Below are 17,258 nucleotides of genomic sequence, written 5' to 3' on the forward strand. Positions count from 1 at the left end.
CCGCAGTGACTGGCGGACTTTTTACTCTTTTAGGTGTTGTAACAACTCTGGATGAGTACTTTTTACACCACATATATTAACTGAAAATTTACCCCAACACTGGGCAAAATGGGGCGGCTTCTTACACTGGCTGTTGTTGTGATAACTCTGAAAGAGTCCACAACCTCTGACACTGCATATTTGACACTGTGTAGAGAATCTTTAGTAGAGGTGTTAAAGGTACCTACATCCTTTACTTAAGTAGAAGTATAGATACTGTGGTTCGAAATTACTCAATTAAAAGTTGAATTATCAACTCAATATTTTTACTCAAGTAGAAGTGAAAAAGTAAAGGCTTAGAAAGATGCTAGTATAAATGTAAAGTGAAAAAGGTGAAAAACTGTATATGCACTGCATATCTGAATAAAGTATTTTTCTATTTCTATATCTAATTTTAGATACACTAAAAAAAATACAATTGCTCAACTTAAAATAATTGAGGCAACAATTTGCATGGATCTTTTTAAGTATTTCCAGCTCAATTACTGTTGAGTAGATATAGTGAGACTTTTCAAGTTGGACAAACTCATTTTTTTTTCTATGTCCAATAAGCTTTAATTTTACCTATACAAGTTTAATCACATTGTACCAAGTTAATTTTAATTCTAGTGTTTTGGTCAAATAAAGTTACCAAATTACTCTAAGCTATTCTAACTGCTTTTTTGCTCAATTCTACAAAAAATATTTTACTTAAAGGGGAACTCTGGTATTTTTAAACCTAGATCTTATTTCTGGCATGAAATACGTTTATCTACTCACCGAGAGCAGTTTTGTGAAAGTCGGCGTCCTTCAGAAGATATTTAGATTACTCGAGATCCATATAACGGGAGAGAACGGGGGCATTGACAATACAGCCTCTACATAAGGCATTATCTGTCTTTATTTCACCAATATTTTAAGGCGAATGAATGAATGAATGAACGCGTACTATTGCACTGTTGGCTCATAGCTGCTGTGTTGTTGTTATTGGCGGCTATCTGGGGGCTTATAGAGGGCTTTCAACACACTCGCCTACTGGGATGATGTCATCGACGCGCGCTACTGCAGCACAGCTTATTTACTCCGTGCTCTGTGACAGTCGGCTAACTTCACACGTAGTTTGCTACTGATAGTTTTATCCAACATAGTAGGATATTTATTAGATTTTGACGACGTGGACGACAACTTTGAGTATGACGGGCGTGCTTACCGGAGTGAATGAGCTGTGCTGCAGCGACAGGCGTCGATGACGTCATCCCAGTAGACGAGTTACTTTTCAATAACTTTGGGTAGCTGAGGTTCACAGCATGCATCAGGTCCATTAACAATGCACAGGTTGTGGGTAAGTCCAGGTTTTGCAGAACTTCTGTTCCGTCAATGACAATACTTGCTCTGGTTGGATCAGATACTGTGGCTCCTCTAGTGACAATGATCTTCAATGATCGGCTCAAAGAACTTCTTTATCGTTCTTTTAAGTGAAAGATGGGAGCCAGCTCACGTCTGTCCGCAAGCTGCTTTTTTTTTTCACTTTTGGAAAAGTAGCTGCAGGTGTTGGCTCCGGGTGTCACGTACATGCTGTGCAACCAATCATGTGAGGATTGACAAGGATCATACCACCAAGCAGGGAGGGACGGGGGTAGGAGCGCTGAGATGGTAACAGGAGGAGGGAGAGGGAGAGACACGCTGAAGGAGAGAGAGGAGTGAAGACGAGAGAGAAGTGTAGTGCAAAGAAGAGTGAAAACAGAAAAAGAAGTAGTAACACAAAGAAGTAACACGTTTTTTAAACGTACAAATATGTTTATTTAGAACACACAATGGATTACATCATACGACTACCAGAACCCTTCGTTTAGCCACAAAAGTGACAGGAACGTTGGTGCGAGAAAAGGGAGGACCCAGATGCAAACTTCAAACTCGAAAAGGTTTATTCCAAAACCACAAGGCAAAAACAGAAAGTGCGGCTGACCCGGATTATCAAAGATACTTAACGTTTACAAAACAAGACAAGACTATGACTTACAAAAAACAAGACTATGGAAACTAAACGAGACTGTAGACTTAACTTGACTATGGTACTGTGAGGCGGAACCTGACTTGATGTGCATAACAAGGCATGAGAGGTTAGTCATAACAAAGAGCCAGAAAACAAGAATAATCAAAACATAGAGCGTGACAAAAAGAAGCTGATTTTCAAAGTTGTAATCCATACAAACCCGTTTTGGTGTGAAGATCAGTCTTGCTGTATTGAACAGTCTCCTGCAGGCTGCAGAGGCTGGGAGTGCTGTGTTGCGTCTCAATGACGGATTTCAGACTGTTGGGAAAGACTTAAGTACCTCTCCTGTATCACCTGGACACCAAAGGTACATCTCCAGCTTTTTGCCATTTCCTTGGCAACTGGTGTGTTTGACTGCAGAAAAGAAGTCCTCCTCTTCTGCAGAATGGGGGTTCTCAGATTGCCTTTCAACATCGTGGTATTTCAAGTGACATTTTATGTACTCAAGGCCTATGAAATTACATTGGATCATTATTGGATTACAATACTTAAATTGCAACAGTAAATGATGGCGTGATGACTGACACACTTTATAAGCTTAGAATTAAGAAAGGTCAATATATTTCAAATGCAGGCTTTTCCTCTATTGTTATCCTTAGCCTACTCAATTCAACAGTGAAAGTCTTACCAAGTTTCAGGATACAGTCATCGAGGTGAAATAAAAAAATATCGACAAAGCTGACACTGCAAATAACTCGAGCTATAGAACTACCAAGCACCATTGAATACAGTAAAAACATAGCAAATGTATCTAAAACTCTATACTTTGTTATAGAGTACTAGGAAAACATAAAGCATACCTGTATGTGTTTTTTCAAACGGTACGGGGAGTTTTAGAATGCTATAAGCTTGTGCCGCTTCGGTGTGCAAGGTTCTCAGCGCATTCAATATGAGTTGTCTTTTGTTCTAGCGATTTCAACCAACTCTTGCAGGGAACTGCTAGAACAACTGCTTGAATCACTGCTACAGCTTTTCTCCAACACCAACATACTGCCTGTGGAATCCCTTCAACGCTCAAGCGCAAAGGAAGAACGTGCTCTGTATCGTTGGTTACATCAGAACCAATGAGATCTCTGGATTGCATAGTTTATTGCGTTTGAATCTAAACACAGACAGTCCATTGGATGTCACATGCGGGAAGAGACAGCGATACCACTAAAAAAAGAAGAAAAAAGAGAGAAAGAAATAAAAGTAACCATCCCGTTTTTTAAAATGTGAGGAGTAGAAAGTACAGATAATTGTGTTAAAAAAATGAGTAGAAGTAAAAAGTTGCGAGAACAATAAATAATCAAGTAAATACAGATACCAGAAAATTCTACTTAAGTACTGTAGTATTTGTACTTCGTTACTTGACACTTCGGCTCTTTAGATGATCAAGCTCAACTAACCCTAACAATGGAGAGCTTACTAAGAGATACTAAGCCCCTGGTTGTTAACTGGGTAAATCAACTCAGGTTTTTCAATTGTGGGTATGTGTAAAACACATAAAACAAGTGGGAGTGGCATCAGGTCACTATTACATATTTCTAGCAGACAGAAAGGGTGTTGACTTTGTGATTGCCTAAATTGATTTAATAAGTATCACTAAGACATCAGCAAAGCATAATTATGTAGATCTGATAAAGTGCAAGTTTGTATTTTATTACATAAATGTGCTTTCATGAAGCATGTGACTAGGTTTTGGTCTTATTCTGTCAGATGCAAAACTAACTGTTACAGTTGCTCTTTGTATCTAAAACAGGGATGTCAAACTCAATTGTACAAGGGGCCAAAATTCAAAACACACTTTAGGTCGCGGGTCGAACAGGATAAACATTTATTTAACACACCAAAACTAAATGTTTTTGGAACATAAATATGAATAAAAACAGACAGGAATATTATTCTGAAACAAACATAAACCTTAAATTACTTCTATTTAATTTTTTGCTCTGCATAAAAATATCTTGTTAAATATAACATTCAAATTCCTTTGCTCCTATGTCAATGTATATAAAAAAAAAAAAACTTAAATATCCCAAAAGATTTTGCTCTCCTTAAAAATATCTCCTGTCGAAATTATACAAGTTAGAAATATGAACATGCTACAAAACCTGGAAATATACATAAAATGTGTGCTTTTCAGCAATAACAATTTAAATCATTCAGTTTTCTTTGCTCTTATGACTCTGATCTCATTATATGCTCTGATCGCAGCCGGATACCTGGCATCTTTTTTTGGCAACAAGTTCGTTTAAGTTTGGTGTAAAGTCCTGTGTTGTAGAGATTCTCAGGATGGACAGCAGGTGCTCATCAGTGAGACGACTTCTGTGTGCTGTTTTGTTAATCTTCATCACTGAGAAGAGCTTCTCACACAGATATGTGCTCCCAAACATGCACAAGGTTCGAGCCGCATGAAGACGGAGCTGAGGCATTGATGTAGGGATGGAGTGAATGAACTGTGTGGGTCCTGCAGTGTCGTACTTTGCCTTCAGTGTCCCATTACACTGCAGCTCAATCAGTTCCATCTGAATCTCTGCTTGTGCAGTTTCAACATCGACGGCAAATGGGTTGCGAAGCAACTCAAAACTCTTTTTTTGTGCTTCAAAGTCACTAAAACGCCGTGCGAACTCAGCGCGTAGTGTGCTCAGTTTGTCGGCAAAGTCCGTTTTGGGGAACACATTTGTGCTGATTTGGTTCAACATTACTTGGCAACAGGGAAAGTGAGGCAAGTTGCACTTTTGCATTTGTGTCTCCCATAAAAGCAGCTTCACTTGAAATGCCTTCACTGCGTCATACATGTTAGTAATCATGCGGTCACGTCCCTGGAGCTGCAGATTTAAGGCGTTAAGATGAGCTGTTATATCAGCCAGAAACGCCAACTCACACTTCCATTTTTCATCCCTCAAAACGGTGGAGTCTTTTCCTTTACTGTCCATGAACTGACAGATTTCGTTGCTGAGCTCAAAAACTCTGTTGAGAACTTTCCCCCGACTTAGCCAACGCACCTCTGTATGATAAGGAATGTCGGCAAACTCTGAATCTATCTCCCGCATAAAGGACCGAAACTGCCGGTGATTTAACCCTTTAGCTCGGATAAAGTTTACGGTTTGCGTTACAGTGCTCATCACATGGTCCATCTTCAGGACTTTGCCACATAGTGCTTCCTGGTGTATGATGCAGTGATATGCTGTTAACTCACCAGTACAGTTCTCCTCCTGCATCTTCACTCGCATCCTTCCCACTAGTCCACTTTTTGCACTGCACATAGCCGGCGCTCCATCAGTTTTAAGTCCAATGAGTTTGTCCCAGGGCAGTTTCATGTCGGTTACACTTTGACATACGTTTTCAAAAATGTCTTTTCCAGTCGTTGTCCCGTGCATCGATTTAATGTCCATTACTTCCTCCGTTACGCGCAAATTGGAGTCCACTCCACGGATGAAGATAGCCAGTTGTGCAGTATCAGTCATATCAGTACTTTCATCCACAGCAAGAGAGTAGGCAATAAAGTCTTTGCTTCTTTCACTCAACTGTGCTCTTAGATCAGTGGCCATCTCACAAATTCGATCAGTAACCGTATTTCTACTCAGACTTATATTTGCCAGCATCTGCTTTTTGTCTGGACATAACACGTCGAACACCTTGATCATGCAGCTCTTCAAAAATTCTCCCTCCGTAAATGGGCGCGATAAAACTTGCTTTCACAGCAGCTTCACTTTGTGATTTTGCACGGGTAAAAAACGTCTGCTGGAATGCCAGATTCTTCTTTAACTCTTCTGTTTTCTGTTTCTTCTGCTCTGAATCCAGGTCTTTCAGGTTATCCTTGTGTTTTGTCTCAAAGTGCCGTCTTATATTGAATTCTTTAATTACAGCCACATTAGCTCCACAAATGAGACACACGGGTTTACCGGCAATGTCACTAAACATATACTCAGCTTCCCATCGGTTATTAAAGGCTCTGTTTTCAGAATCAACTTTTCTCTTCGGCATCGTGAGGGGTATCTTCGGCTAACGGCTATATTCGTGATATCTTGTAATAGCTAGACTTAATTGACGCGAGAAGTACGCGGCAAGGCAGCTGAAGCGTTGCATTATGGGATCTGTAGTTCTGTGCAGTATTGTGTTATCAGCGCTTCATATCGATGGGCCATGAATAACGATAATGTAAAATGATCTTGCGGGCCAGATATGATTACAAGGCGGGCCGGATGTGGCCCGCGGGCCGTGAGTTTGACACATATGATCTAAAAGAACAAACAGAAAATCAGTCCAGACATGTCTGAGTTTCTTTTATACGACAGGCTATGTAGTATGATATAAATATAATATAATATAATATTATATAAAGTTTTAGAGTAGCCAGTCTCTGTTAAAGGCTAAATATCTCTTCTGCTAGCATATCTCTCATGAGGAATCCTCTCAGTGCAAGTCAAACGCCATCAGTCTTTGACCTTATTTTTTTTTCTTTACTTTTGCATGCGTTGATCTGTTGTCTCAGAACGTAACCTATTGCAGACCAGGGGCCTATGTACAAAGGGTGCGAACGCACAAAAAAGTGGCGTACGCACTTTTTCACGTCAACGATCAGATGTATCAAGAGTGAAATGACCGTGGAAATGTGTGTTGCCTCACACCAACTTCAGGGCTGGCATACACACTTTTCTATAGCCGTTGATTCTTTGGCGACATGTAGAGGTGATGTTGGGAAACTGTTATAATAAATAAATGTGAACACAATTTGTCTTCAGACTGAGTGATGTGCACATCAGAGACACATGAACAATTAACACTGATGAACAATTAACACGTGTCTGTAATTACATGAGTGGATATAAAAGCATGCCCAAAGTGGTGCAATGCATACTATTAAAAACAATGGCTGCTTTAGTGTTATTAGAAGACATTGCAATTGGTGCAATTCAAAGAAAGCGTGTGTTCAGGCACAGAGAGGATATGCTGGCACATGATGATAACTGGCTCAGCAGCCATTTTGAGGGCAATCCTCCTGGAACTGTGCCAGAGCTGCGGCCGGCGTTGGAGAGCAACACAGCGAGGAGCCATGCGCTGCATGAATTTCTATATGTCAACAGAAAACATTTTAATTTGATCAATGTACAGATCATATGTGATACGTAAATGCAATTAACCAACATTGTGGAGAGGTGGCCTGGTTCAAAAAACGATTCATAAATTCTGAGTAACAGCACTGTTGGGAACAGACTACAAGCCGACACTGTACACGATGGGTGGCTCCTTGGTAAGTAACTTTGTTCAGGTAATTGTCCCAATATTATTCCCCGTGACGTGCATTGTGTATGTGCGCCACCAATGTCTAACCCGCCGCACTTCTACAAAAACTCTGGAACGCCTTGCCTCTTTCACTAAAGTACTCTGAATATGTGGACTCCTTTAAGAAGCAGCTGAAAACTTATTTATTTAAGCAAGCTTTTAGTTAGACAGTTGTGACCTATGTCTCCACCTATATTTTATTTATTTTTATCTTGTTATGGTCTTTTTCGTCTTTTATGATTTTTTTATTATTAATTTGTTTTATTGATGGTGTTTTCGTATAACAATTTTTTATGTATTTGATTGTAAAGCACTTTGTGATTTTTTTTTTCTCTGAAAGGTGCTATATAAATAAAGTTTACTTACTTTATTACTTACTTACTTAGGTTACTGTATGAATACATTTGTTGTGAGTTACACAAATACATAGGTATTTACCTTGAGGGTAATCAGAGTCACCCACATGTGCTGCCACCACCCCTGAGAGAGCAGTGTCACCCGTAATGCTCTCGGTTTAAACAGGGTGGGCCCCTCTTCTCCTGTAGAATGTATACTGTCTCTTTAAGGCCAGCCAGGTCGAAAATCTTGGGAGAACAATTAACTTGCATGAGACTTAATATTCGCATGAACAGTAACCAACCTGACTCAAGTGATGGTGAAGGTGTGTGTTTTCCCACGATTGTGTGGATGAGGAGAACCAGGCGAGCCGTGTACTGCAAAAAGAGGGATTGACACAGTAAGAACAGTTAAAATGTAACTGAGCCGATCGACCGGCATTTGTGACTGAAGACTTTGTGTTTGATCCTCGCCGGTAGAGATCAAACTGCCAATCTAGATGACAACGGGGTCAGCAGGGGAGACATAGGGCCATGTGTGCTACGTCCAGAAATATGGCCACTCCTGGGGCCTCATGTACAAAGGGTACGTACGCAGAAAAAAGTGGCGTACACACTTTTTCACGTCAACGATCAGATGTATCAAGAGCGAAATGACCGTGGAAATGTGCGGTGCCTCATGCAAATTTCAGGGCTGTCGTACGCACTTTTCTACAGCGGTTGATTCTTTGGCGACACTTACAGGTGATGTTGGGAAACTGTGATAATGAATAAATTTAAACACAATGTGTCCTCAGAATGAGCGATGTGCACATCTGAGACACATGAACAATTATCACTGATAAACAATTAACACATCCATGTGTCTGCAATTACAGTTAATATAATATAAAAGTATGTGCAAAGTGGTGCAATGCATACTATTAAAAACAATGGCTGCTTTAGCGGTGTTGGAAGACATAGCAAATGGTGCAATAAGGAGAGAGCGTGTATTTAGAGACAGACATAATTTGTTGGCACATGAGGACAAGTGGCTCATCAGCCGCTTTAGGTTCCCGAGGGCAATCCTCATGGAGCTATGCGCAGATCTGCGGCCGGCGTTGTAGCGCAACACAGCGAGGAGCCATGCGCTGCCTGTTCGTTGGGGTTCCTGGCAACCGGGGCATTTCAAAGGGACTGTGCCAGTCGACCCTGAGCCGAGCCATGCCAGCCGTGTGGGACGGGATTATCCGCATCTCAGCCAGGTATATCAAATTCTCATACAATGCAGCTGAACAGGCCAACATTAAAGAGCAATTTGCAGCGACAGCTGGTTTTCCTAATGTAATCGGAGCTATCGACTGCACACACTTTGCTATAAAAGCGCCATCACATGATGAATTTGTGTATGTCAACAGGAAGCAATTCCATTCCATCAATGTACAGATCATTTGTGATGCGCAAATGCACTTAACTAACATTGTGGCGAGGTGGCCTGGTTCAACGCACGACTCATACATTCTGAGTAACAGCATTGTTAGGAACAGACTACAAGATGGCACTGTGCGCGATGGGTGGCTTCTTGGTGAGTAACTTTATCTGTGTAATTGTCCTAATATTATTCCCCATGAAATGCATTGAGCATGTGCGAAGAAAATTTCTATCCCGTCTTCACAGCATCATAGTTGGTGGTTAAAGTTAATAACTTCCTGTTTTTTTGCTGGTTAAACAACAGCTTAAGATCTTTCTAACAAGTCCCTGATCGTCTCTGTGTGCAAATCCTGATAACCCCGTGCTTGTGAAATGTCTCAATGAGTCTCACCTTTTCCCCAGCGCACTTCTGCTCTAGATTACTGTATGAACACGTTTGTTGTGAGTTACACAAATATAGGTATTTACCTTGGGGGTAATCAGAGTCACCCACATTTCCACACCCACCACCCCTGAGAGAGCAGTGTCACCCATAGTTGTGTCGACTCTCTGTTCAACTCCTCAGCATTAAAGGCACTCTTACGTTTGCTGCTTATATCGTAGGACAGCGTGCCAAAGAGCACATTTTTGCGGGCCTCCATTTCAGAAAGTAGCACCTCCATCTCACTTTCCGTTAAGTTATTCTTTTTTCCGTTTTACGCATTCTTTATTCTTTATTTTCTGATCGTGCAGAGAGGGGAATCGCAGGTGCAGGGCTCATTTAAATATGATTTGCATATTTAAGTAGGGGCGTGGACAGGGAGGAGTCGGGTACTCCGACATGTGAGCTCAATTCCACGTTGATTGGGATGTACAAACGAAATGTGCTTGGATTCATGCGTGCGCACACATTGATACATCCGGATATTTTTGTACGTTGGACGGCATTTTGGTTTGAGCGTACGCCATGTTTCAGTAATAAAATCACGCAAGTCTTTGTACATGAGGCCCCTGGTGTCTTTTGTCTGTTTTTGTACAGACAGTAAAGTGAAAGTTAGGAAAGAGAGGATATTGTATTATTTCTTTTTATTTGACTGTGATAAACATTTGCCTCAAAATTAAAAGGTTAATGCTGTCCTTACTCGAGGTCAGTTGGGGGAATAAAGATCCTACAAAATTATATTTATTTTTATCCGGTCCAATGCTTAATGATAATATCGGACCGCTTCTTTTTCACTTCTGCTTGTGTGCGCTTCTTGTGACCCCACAGCATTGACAGCCTCACACACGCTCTCTCACCCACTCCTCTTGCGTTTGTTGCTTATGCCAGTGGACAGCGTGCCAAAGAGCGGGGCTAATTTGAATATGATTTGCATATTTAAGTAGGGGCGTGTACGGGGAGGAGTCGGGTACTCCGACATGTGCACTCAATTCCATGTTGATTGGGATGTACAACAGAAATGTACTTGGATTCATGCGTACGCACAGATTCATACATCCGGATATTTTTGTGAGTAGGAGGGCATTTGGGTTTGAGCGTACACCATGTTTCAGTAGGAAATCAACTCAAGTCTTTGTACATGAGGCCCTAGGACTTTAACATTGTGATTATGTAAAAAGATTTATGTTGTGGACCACAACACACACACTGGGGATGGGATGGTACGCTTAATCACACGATATGATGCATCTCGACATGCCAGGGTCATAATACGATACGTCACGATACGATATAAAAAAAGATAAAAAAATATTACTGCGTAATTACAACTTATTTATTTTTGTTTCAGTTGCACACAAACACAATGCCTAACAGTTCAAACACAAATAAGAACACTCCCTTAGTGCTCTATCCCTAGGTTAACTTATCTCAGCTTCTTTTAAGTAATGGCCCTGGCCTACGACTGGTTCTTCTTCAGAAAAACTAATATATCAACATGTTCTGGTGTAATCAGTGATCTTTTCTGTCTTTCAATACTTTTCTTTTTATACTCCTCTCTCTGACACCTCACACAGACATACACACACTCACTCCCTCTCTCTCTCTCTCTCACACACACACACTCTCTCTCTCATTCACTCGGATTGACTAATTAAAAAAAAAAAAAAACAATCGATATGAGAATGAAGTTTCCAGGCTGTGGCCTACACATGTACAGTTACACATGCACAGCACTCCATTTTTTCTCAATGAAAGTTAGTATACCTGGTTGCGTTGCAAATGAAATCCTGCAGGTTCATTCATTTGTTGTGTACGGAACGATAACTTTGCATAGCTTACACACAGTGTTAGTCTTGTCAGTTACTCCATTGCCATTTTTGTCTCTTTTAATCGGAAAGCCAAAATACTGCTTCACAAATGACCTGTATCCGAAATTGTCGGATACAGGTCCAATGGGAGCAATTTCGACCTCATTCGGCTCCATTGTTTGGCGGTTTGAGGGCTAACCAAAGAAGCTGGTGCTAATGTTAGCTTGCCATTTGAACAGTGTCGTTGTCGCAGCATGCACTGTGACAGGCTGTGACCCAGAGCTATGGAGTAATACAACCAGATGGCGCTGCCAGCCTTCCACCATAGACTGTATGCCTGCCACACATACACTAAATAATTTGTATACTTCACAAATCATGTGGCAGTGCCATCTAATCTTCATTTCGCAACTCACTTTCTCGTCCCATCCCTAACACACACATTCCTCACAAAAAACAATGTTTGAGAAATGCTTCTATACTGATGAGTTAAATCTACCCCATGAATTTAATCCAGGTTAAATTTGTCTATTATCAATATGACCTTAATTGCGTTTCTTGTCATAATACCATTCTAGATTTAGCATTTGTGTTTTAATTTAATCTTAATGTGAATAATTGTCATCTTAGATCTATTATGTCATTTTTATATAAATTGTACTATCAAAACTCAGGATAACTTAGTCTTGTTTTAATAATCTGTAAAGCAGTTGTTTAAATCAAATTGAGATGTTATGATATGAATTCCCACAATGAGCTTCAATTTATGCTGAAAATCTCCAAATTAAAGGTTTTTATGAAGAAAATGAGAGAATTTGTGTTGCAATACAGTCAATGCAACTGAGTCTTTCAACAAAAGAATGATCAAAATCCATAGTTTTACACTTATCACAATCATGAATACACCATAACTCTTCTGGAAAAAATCTGCCATTTTTTTCATGAATGAAACAATAAGTTCAATAACATCAGTAGCTTTAGCATCATCATCATCATCAGCAGCAGCAGCAGCAGCAGCAGCTCTCCCAAATGGACCTTCACAAAATGGGTATTGATTGATTCTTCCCAGAGTGGTGGTGATAATGTGACGAGCGGCAGTCATTTCCCAGTGAAATATCACTTTGGCCCTCCAGTTAAGCCTTTATCACGAGAGTATCTGAGTCTTACTGGAAGTACTCCACCGACCTTAGGGACCTGTCATGCCAATGAACCAGTGGATCAAATGACATTCAGGAAACTGTCTGAATGGAGAAATGACTCTGTCGTATCTCCAAAAAATAACAGTGACATGTCTTGGTTGGAGATGGTGGAGGAAAGGATTAAAAAACTAAATAGCTAAATTTGAAAACGAGTCAGTTAAATGACTATCAATAGAGCTGACCCAAATTTTTTAGGCTGGTGTTTAAATCTACAAACAATGTGTGATCAAAAGAACATAGCTGATGGTAAATTGACACTAATTATATAGTGCTTTTCTGGTTTTAAAGTGCTTTTAACACTATAAGCCACATTCACCCATTGACACACACACTCATACAGCACTTCTTAGTTAATACAGTATTAGTGGCTACACAGTTTTTTTTCCTTTCTTTATCACACACAGCTTAATGGATGCATCTGAGGCAGCATGGGGTTCAGTGTTTTGCCACAGGGACATGTTGTCCAGGGAAGTCAGGAATTGAACCACTGACCATCTGATTGATAGATAACTGCTCTTCCTCCTGACCTATATAAAGCAGAAAATGGTAGTTGGAGGAATTCCTTCCAAAAGGTTGCATGACATGACAACCTGCTCATTCGGTTAATCATCACAGTGCAGGTTTTGTATACACTATCATCTACCTATATACAGATCTAATCGAATATTTTAAGCAAAAATTAAAACTCTTATTCTTTGGTTGTAGGCAAAAGACTAAAATTTGGATTAGTTGAGTGAAAACAGTCAATTATGTTTGAAGGGGATATATTATGGAGAAACCCCTTTTTCCTGTTCTTGGGAACATACTGTATATTAGGGTGTCTGAAATCACTAGAAAGTTCCTTATTTAAGAAGCCAATCTGAATTTAATTTCTAAGAGTTAAGAGTCTAAGAGAGAGCTATGAGTCAACCTTTGAGTCCCACTTACTTGCATCGACTGTGCGATTGTGACTGAGTTCAACAAGTCAAAACTATTTAAACATTTCAAAATATGTCAAACCACCATTGCATATCCTAGCTCTGTTCAGATAATAATGCACCCTGCTGAAAAAGAGATCAGCATAGTGTGTGTGAGGGTCTCTGCATGTGCATGCATGCATCTCTCATCTTGGTCTGTTCATCTCTATGTGTGTCTGTGTGCTCTTAATGCTGATTGATGTATCTCTGGCTTAGTCAGCCCTTTGGCATAGGTGGAACAGGTGTGACTCTGCCACAAAGTGCAGCTCAGACAAGCCATATCATGGCACAATGAGGTCATTGTGCAATGCACACATTCCTGCACAGGGCCCTTGGACTTTTATATTCTGCAGGTAGCCATCTGTGTATGTGTGTTGTTGCAGGTGAGGGGGGATTTGGATGAGATTTTCTGGATGAGATTCTCTGTATGAAAGAGATGTGGGCTCCCCAGCTGCACATTCTGAGAAACCTCCAAGGCTCACACACACAGACTCAAAGAGGAACAGATGGGCCAAGTGATGACTCTCAAGCATTGCTAAATCAGCATCTTGTGTGAGAGAATGGGTGTCAGGTTAAATGGGACTGGTAGGGTTCTTTTTACAATCATGTCCCTCTTTTCTGATACATAGGTTTGTGCTGGGTCATGTGGACCCCAGATCCAAGCTTGCTTTGCTGGAGTTGTTGTTTATCTTCATATAAAGTCCCTTTGCATGCCTTTTTGTTTTTAATTACTGTTATCTAAATGAAAATTAAGTGAACTGAATTAAATACATTAATTTAACATGAATGTTAGTTTGGAGATTAAGTCATCTTGTCTGACTCGTGCAACAAATTCGGTGGCATCTGTATTTGCTCAGATCTTGGCTGACTAAACCTCTGTGTCAGGAGACACAATAAATTCACTGCGTATTTATTTTTCATTCTCTCTTTTCCTGTTTGCAACAAGTTTGTGTCATGTTGTCCCTTTTGGTAAGGGGAGATGAGCCATGTTCTGTGTATCTGGGTGGGTGCATTGTGGAGTGTTACCCTGGGGTTGGGAGTATGACTCGGTCCCTCTTTGCTGCTTCACAGCTTAACCAGCCTTGACTTGCTGTGTGGGGACATGTCTGTACTACACTGAATGGATGACTAGGAGTATCTGCTCCCTGTGTGTGTCTCTGTGTGTGTATGGATCAGAGTGAGTGTAAGGCTGCAGGCTGACTACTGGGCTATGCTTGAAAGACTTCTGGCATGTGCTGGTGCCTGCATTTTTCACCCTTGACTGAAAGCATATGCTGTAGCACAATCGAGACAGTGTTAGACAGGCTTGACGTGAGGGACTCAGGCGTCTTCCTCCACATCTGGCAGCAGTTGGCCTTCATTCCAGGTGAGTCACATCCCATGGGAAGGTGGCGCTGCTGCAGCCCTCAATGCTAGGCATCTGGAAATGTCTTGATCCGTGCCACAGTCATCTTTACATGCATTTCCAATTTCTTCTTGTTCACCACCACCATGTCCTCCTCCACCATTTGCCCCCAGCCACTCACTGACCCCTACTGTGCCCTGATTACCTCCACATTCCAGGTGACAAGATTTTGTCAGGCCAACTATCTGAGAGCAAAGCAGCACTAAATTAATGCAAACAGAACAAGGCCACAAGGTCAGTTTTCCAATAAACTCTCAGAACCTGGTATGAGGTTTGATCAGTAGAAAACCAAACAGAGCTGCCAAAACTTACTTGGAAAGTAGAAATAAAGCTGACAAACAAATTGTCAGTTGTAACATCCATCACAGTTCAAAGTGACTTGTCTGATATTCACTGTTTTTTGGTCTTAGACTGAGAAAAACATGAGAAATCTATGTAATTATTTTGCCACTGAATGCTAAAATATGCTCCCTTTCTGGTCCCTAGGTTTGTGTACAGACTGATGCTGAATAGATATTGTACACAGGAATTATTTCATATTATTGATTTTTTTTCTTTTGTGGCAGATGTTCTACTGCTGCATGAAAAAAAAACTTATTGACAGTGATGAAAATACATAAGATTGCTGTCCACAAAGCCAAAAAATAGGCTAAAAGGCACAAAAACTGTCCAGAGAGCTGAATGAATCTGGAAAGACAGCTATGCACATGTAAACCATTGCAGAGTTATTTCACCCACTGTAAATATAATACTCTTGGATTAGATAGCTTAGATATGGTGATCTAAATGTAGAAATGACACATGCTTATGCACCAATATAATTGTGAAGGTATTGGTGGTTGTGTGAATATACATACTACATAACTTGAAATACAAATATAGGAGAGATGTAGTTCTTCAAACAGATATTTTGATGGCTGAGAACTTCTCTGAAAATCAGGCAGATCCTGTTTCTTGTCCTGTTTGGCTTTAATCCTTTTTTTACACAAGTCGAAAAAATACACTCACACCTGGATTTTGAATCTAGTATAAAAGTGTAGTAGTCACTGCTTTTTATGAGCTTCCTCTCAATAGTGCACTGAACACAGCACATGATCATTTTTATTCAGGATGTTGTGATTGGGGCTAAGAAAATGGACACAGCTCAGTTTTTCCTTTATTGAAACACTCATTTAACGGATGTAATGTTTCACATGGGGTGGCTGTGGCTGAAGTGGAGGAGCAGTTGTCTGCCAATTGGAAAGTCAGGAATCGATTTCTGGCCTCCCTGCATCACATTTCGAAGTGTCCATGGGCAAGACACTTAACCCAGTGTGTCCATCAGTGTGTGAGTATGTGTGATAGAAAAAAAACAACAGTGTCACTGCATAAACTAAGACTATGAGTGTGTGTGGGAATGGGTGAATGTGCCTTGTTGTATAAAAGCACCTTGAGTGGTCAACTACACTAGAAAAAGTGCTGTGTAAGTGTAGTCCATTTACCATTTACATGAAGGCTCTGAAACTGATAGGAACAAGTCACAGACAAAAATAGAGGAGATTGATTATTTTAAAGTCTGTAAAGCCGACTAGAGCTCACTTTGTGTGGGGTTGATGTCCAGTCCCATTGAAAAATACTAACTTAATTATCTCAGAGAGTCATGATCAGGGGCGGTTTTTGCAATAGGTGAAGTAAGCAGTCGCCCAAGGTGCAATCTGTGAAAGAGTGCACCGCGACTGTTCTGTTTTTTCTAGTTCCAACAATATGTAGCAAGTTAAAATTGTACAGCGCATCATGCAGAAGACAGACGCGGATTACATCAGAGGCTTTTCTGCCACAGAGTTGATTCTCAAGTCAAGTGTGTGCTCAAGGAAGGATGGAAAATAAAAGGTCAAATAAGCTGTCAGGTGCCCAGTTCAGGAAAAGAAGGAAATAATAAGAAGAGAAAAGGACAAAAGTTAAAGGTATACTCTATGCTTCTATTCTAATTAAACGTTTTTAAGAGTTTTAAGATTTTCTTTGAAGATTTTTCCATCAACGTAAATATGTCGTATATGAAGAAGTGTGCTTTTGTGCGTGCATACATTCATGCATGCATGTGTGTGTGTGTATGTGTGAGTACCCCTCACCCTTAAACAGGAATATCATAACCAGCCTGGGTAATTCTGTCCTTTAGTCTGATGGCTGACTGGGAGACCCAGATGGTTTGAGGAAGACGAGGGTAAACTGATGGAAATAGCATATGTCACAGTGGATTGATCATGACACAAACAGATGTACATTGGTGGAAAAGAAGTCAGTGTCCATGTGAAATGGGTGTGTCAGGATAAGATGGCATAAGATAAATCTTACTTTGATTAATGGTGGCCTCCCCGTGGATTTGCCAGCTTCGCTAGTATGTGAGTA

The 17,258-nt window shown here is 40.5% G+C and overlaps 1 pseudogene; it reads right to left on the reverse strand.

Moving 5' to 3' along the window:
- Positions 1-4,248: 4,248 nt before the first annotated feature.
- Positions 4,249-6,298, reverse strand: LOC140302505 (general transcription factor II-I repeat domain-containing protein 2-like; annotated as a pseudogene).
- Positions 6,299-17,258: the final 10,960 nt, after the last annotated feature.

The sequence above is a fragment of the Leuresthes tenuis genome, unplaced genomic scaffold (genome assembly GCF_036924035.1).
Source record: "Leuresthes tenuis unplaced genomic scaffold, fLeuTen1.0.hap1 SCAF_2, whole genome shotgun sequence".
Lineage (NCBI taxonomy): Eukaryota > Metazoa > Chordata > Actinopteri > Atheriniformes > Atherinopsidae > Leuresthes > Leuresthes tenuis.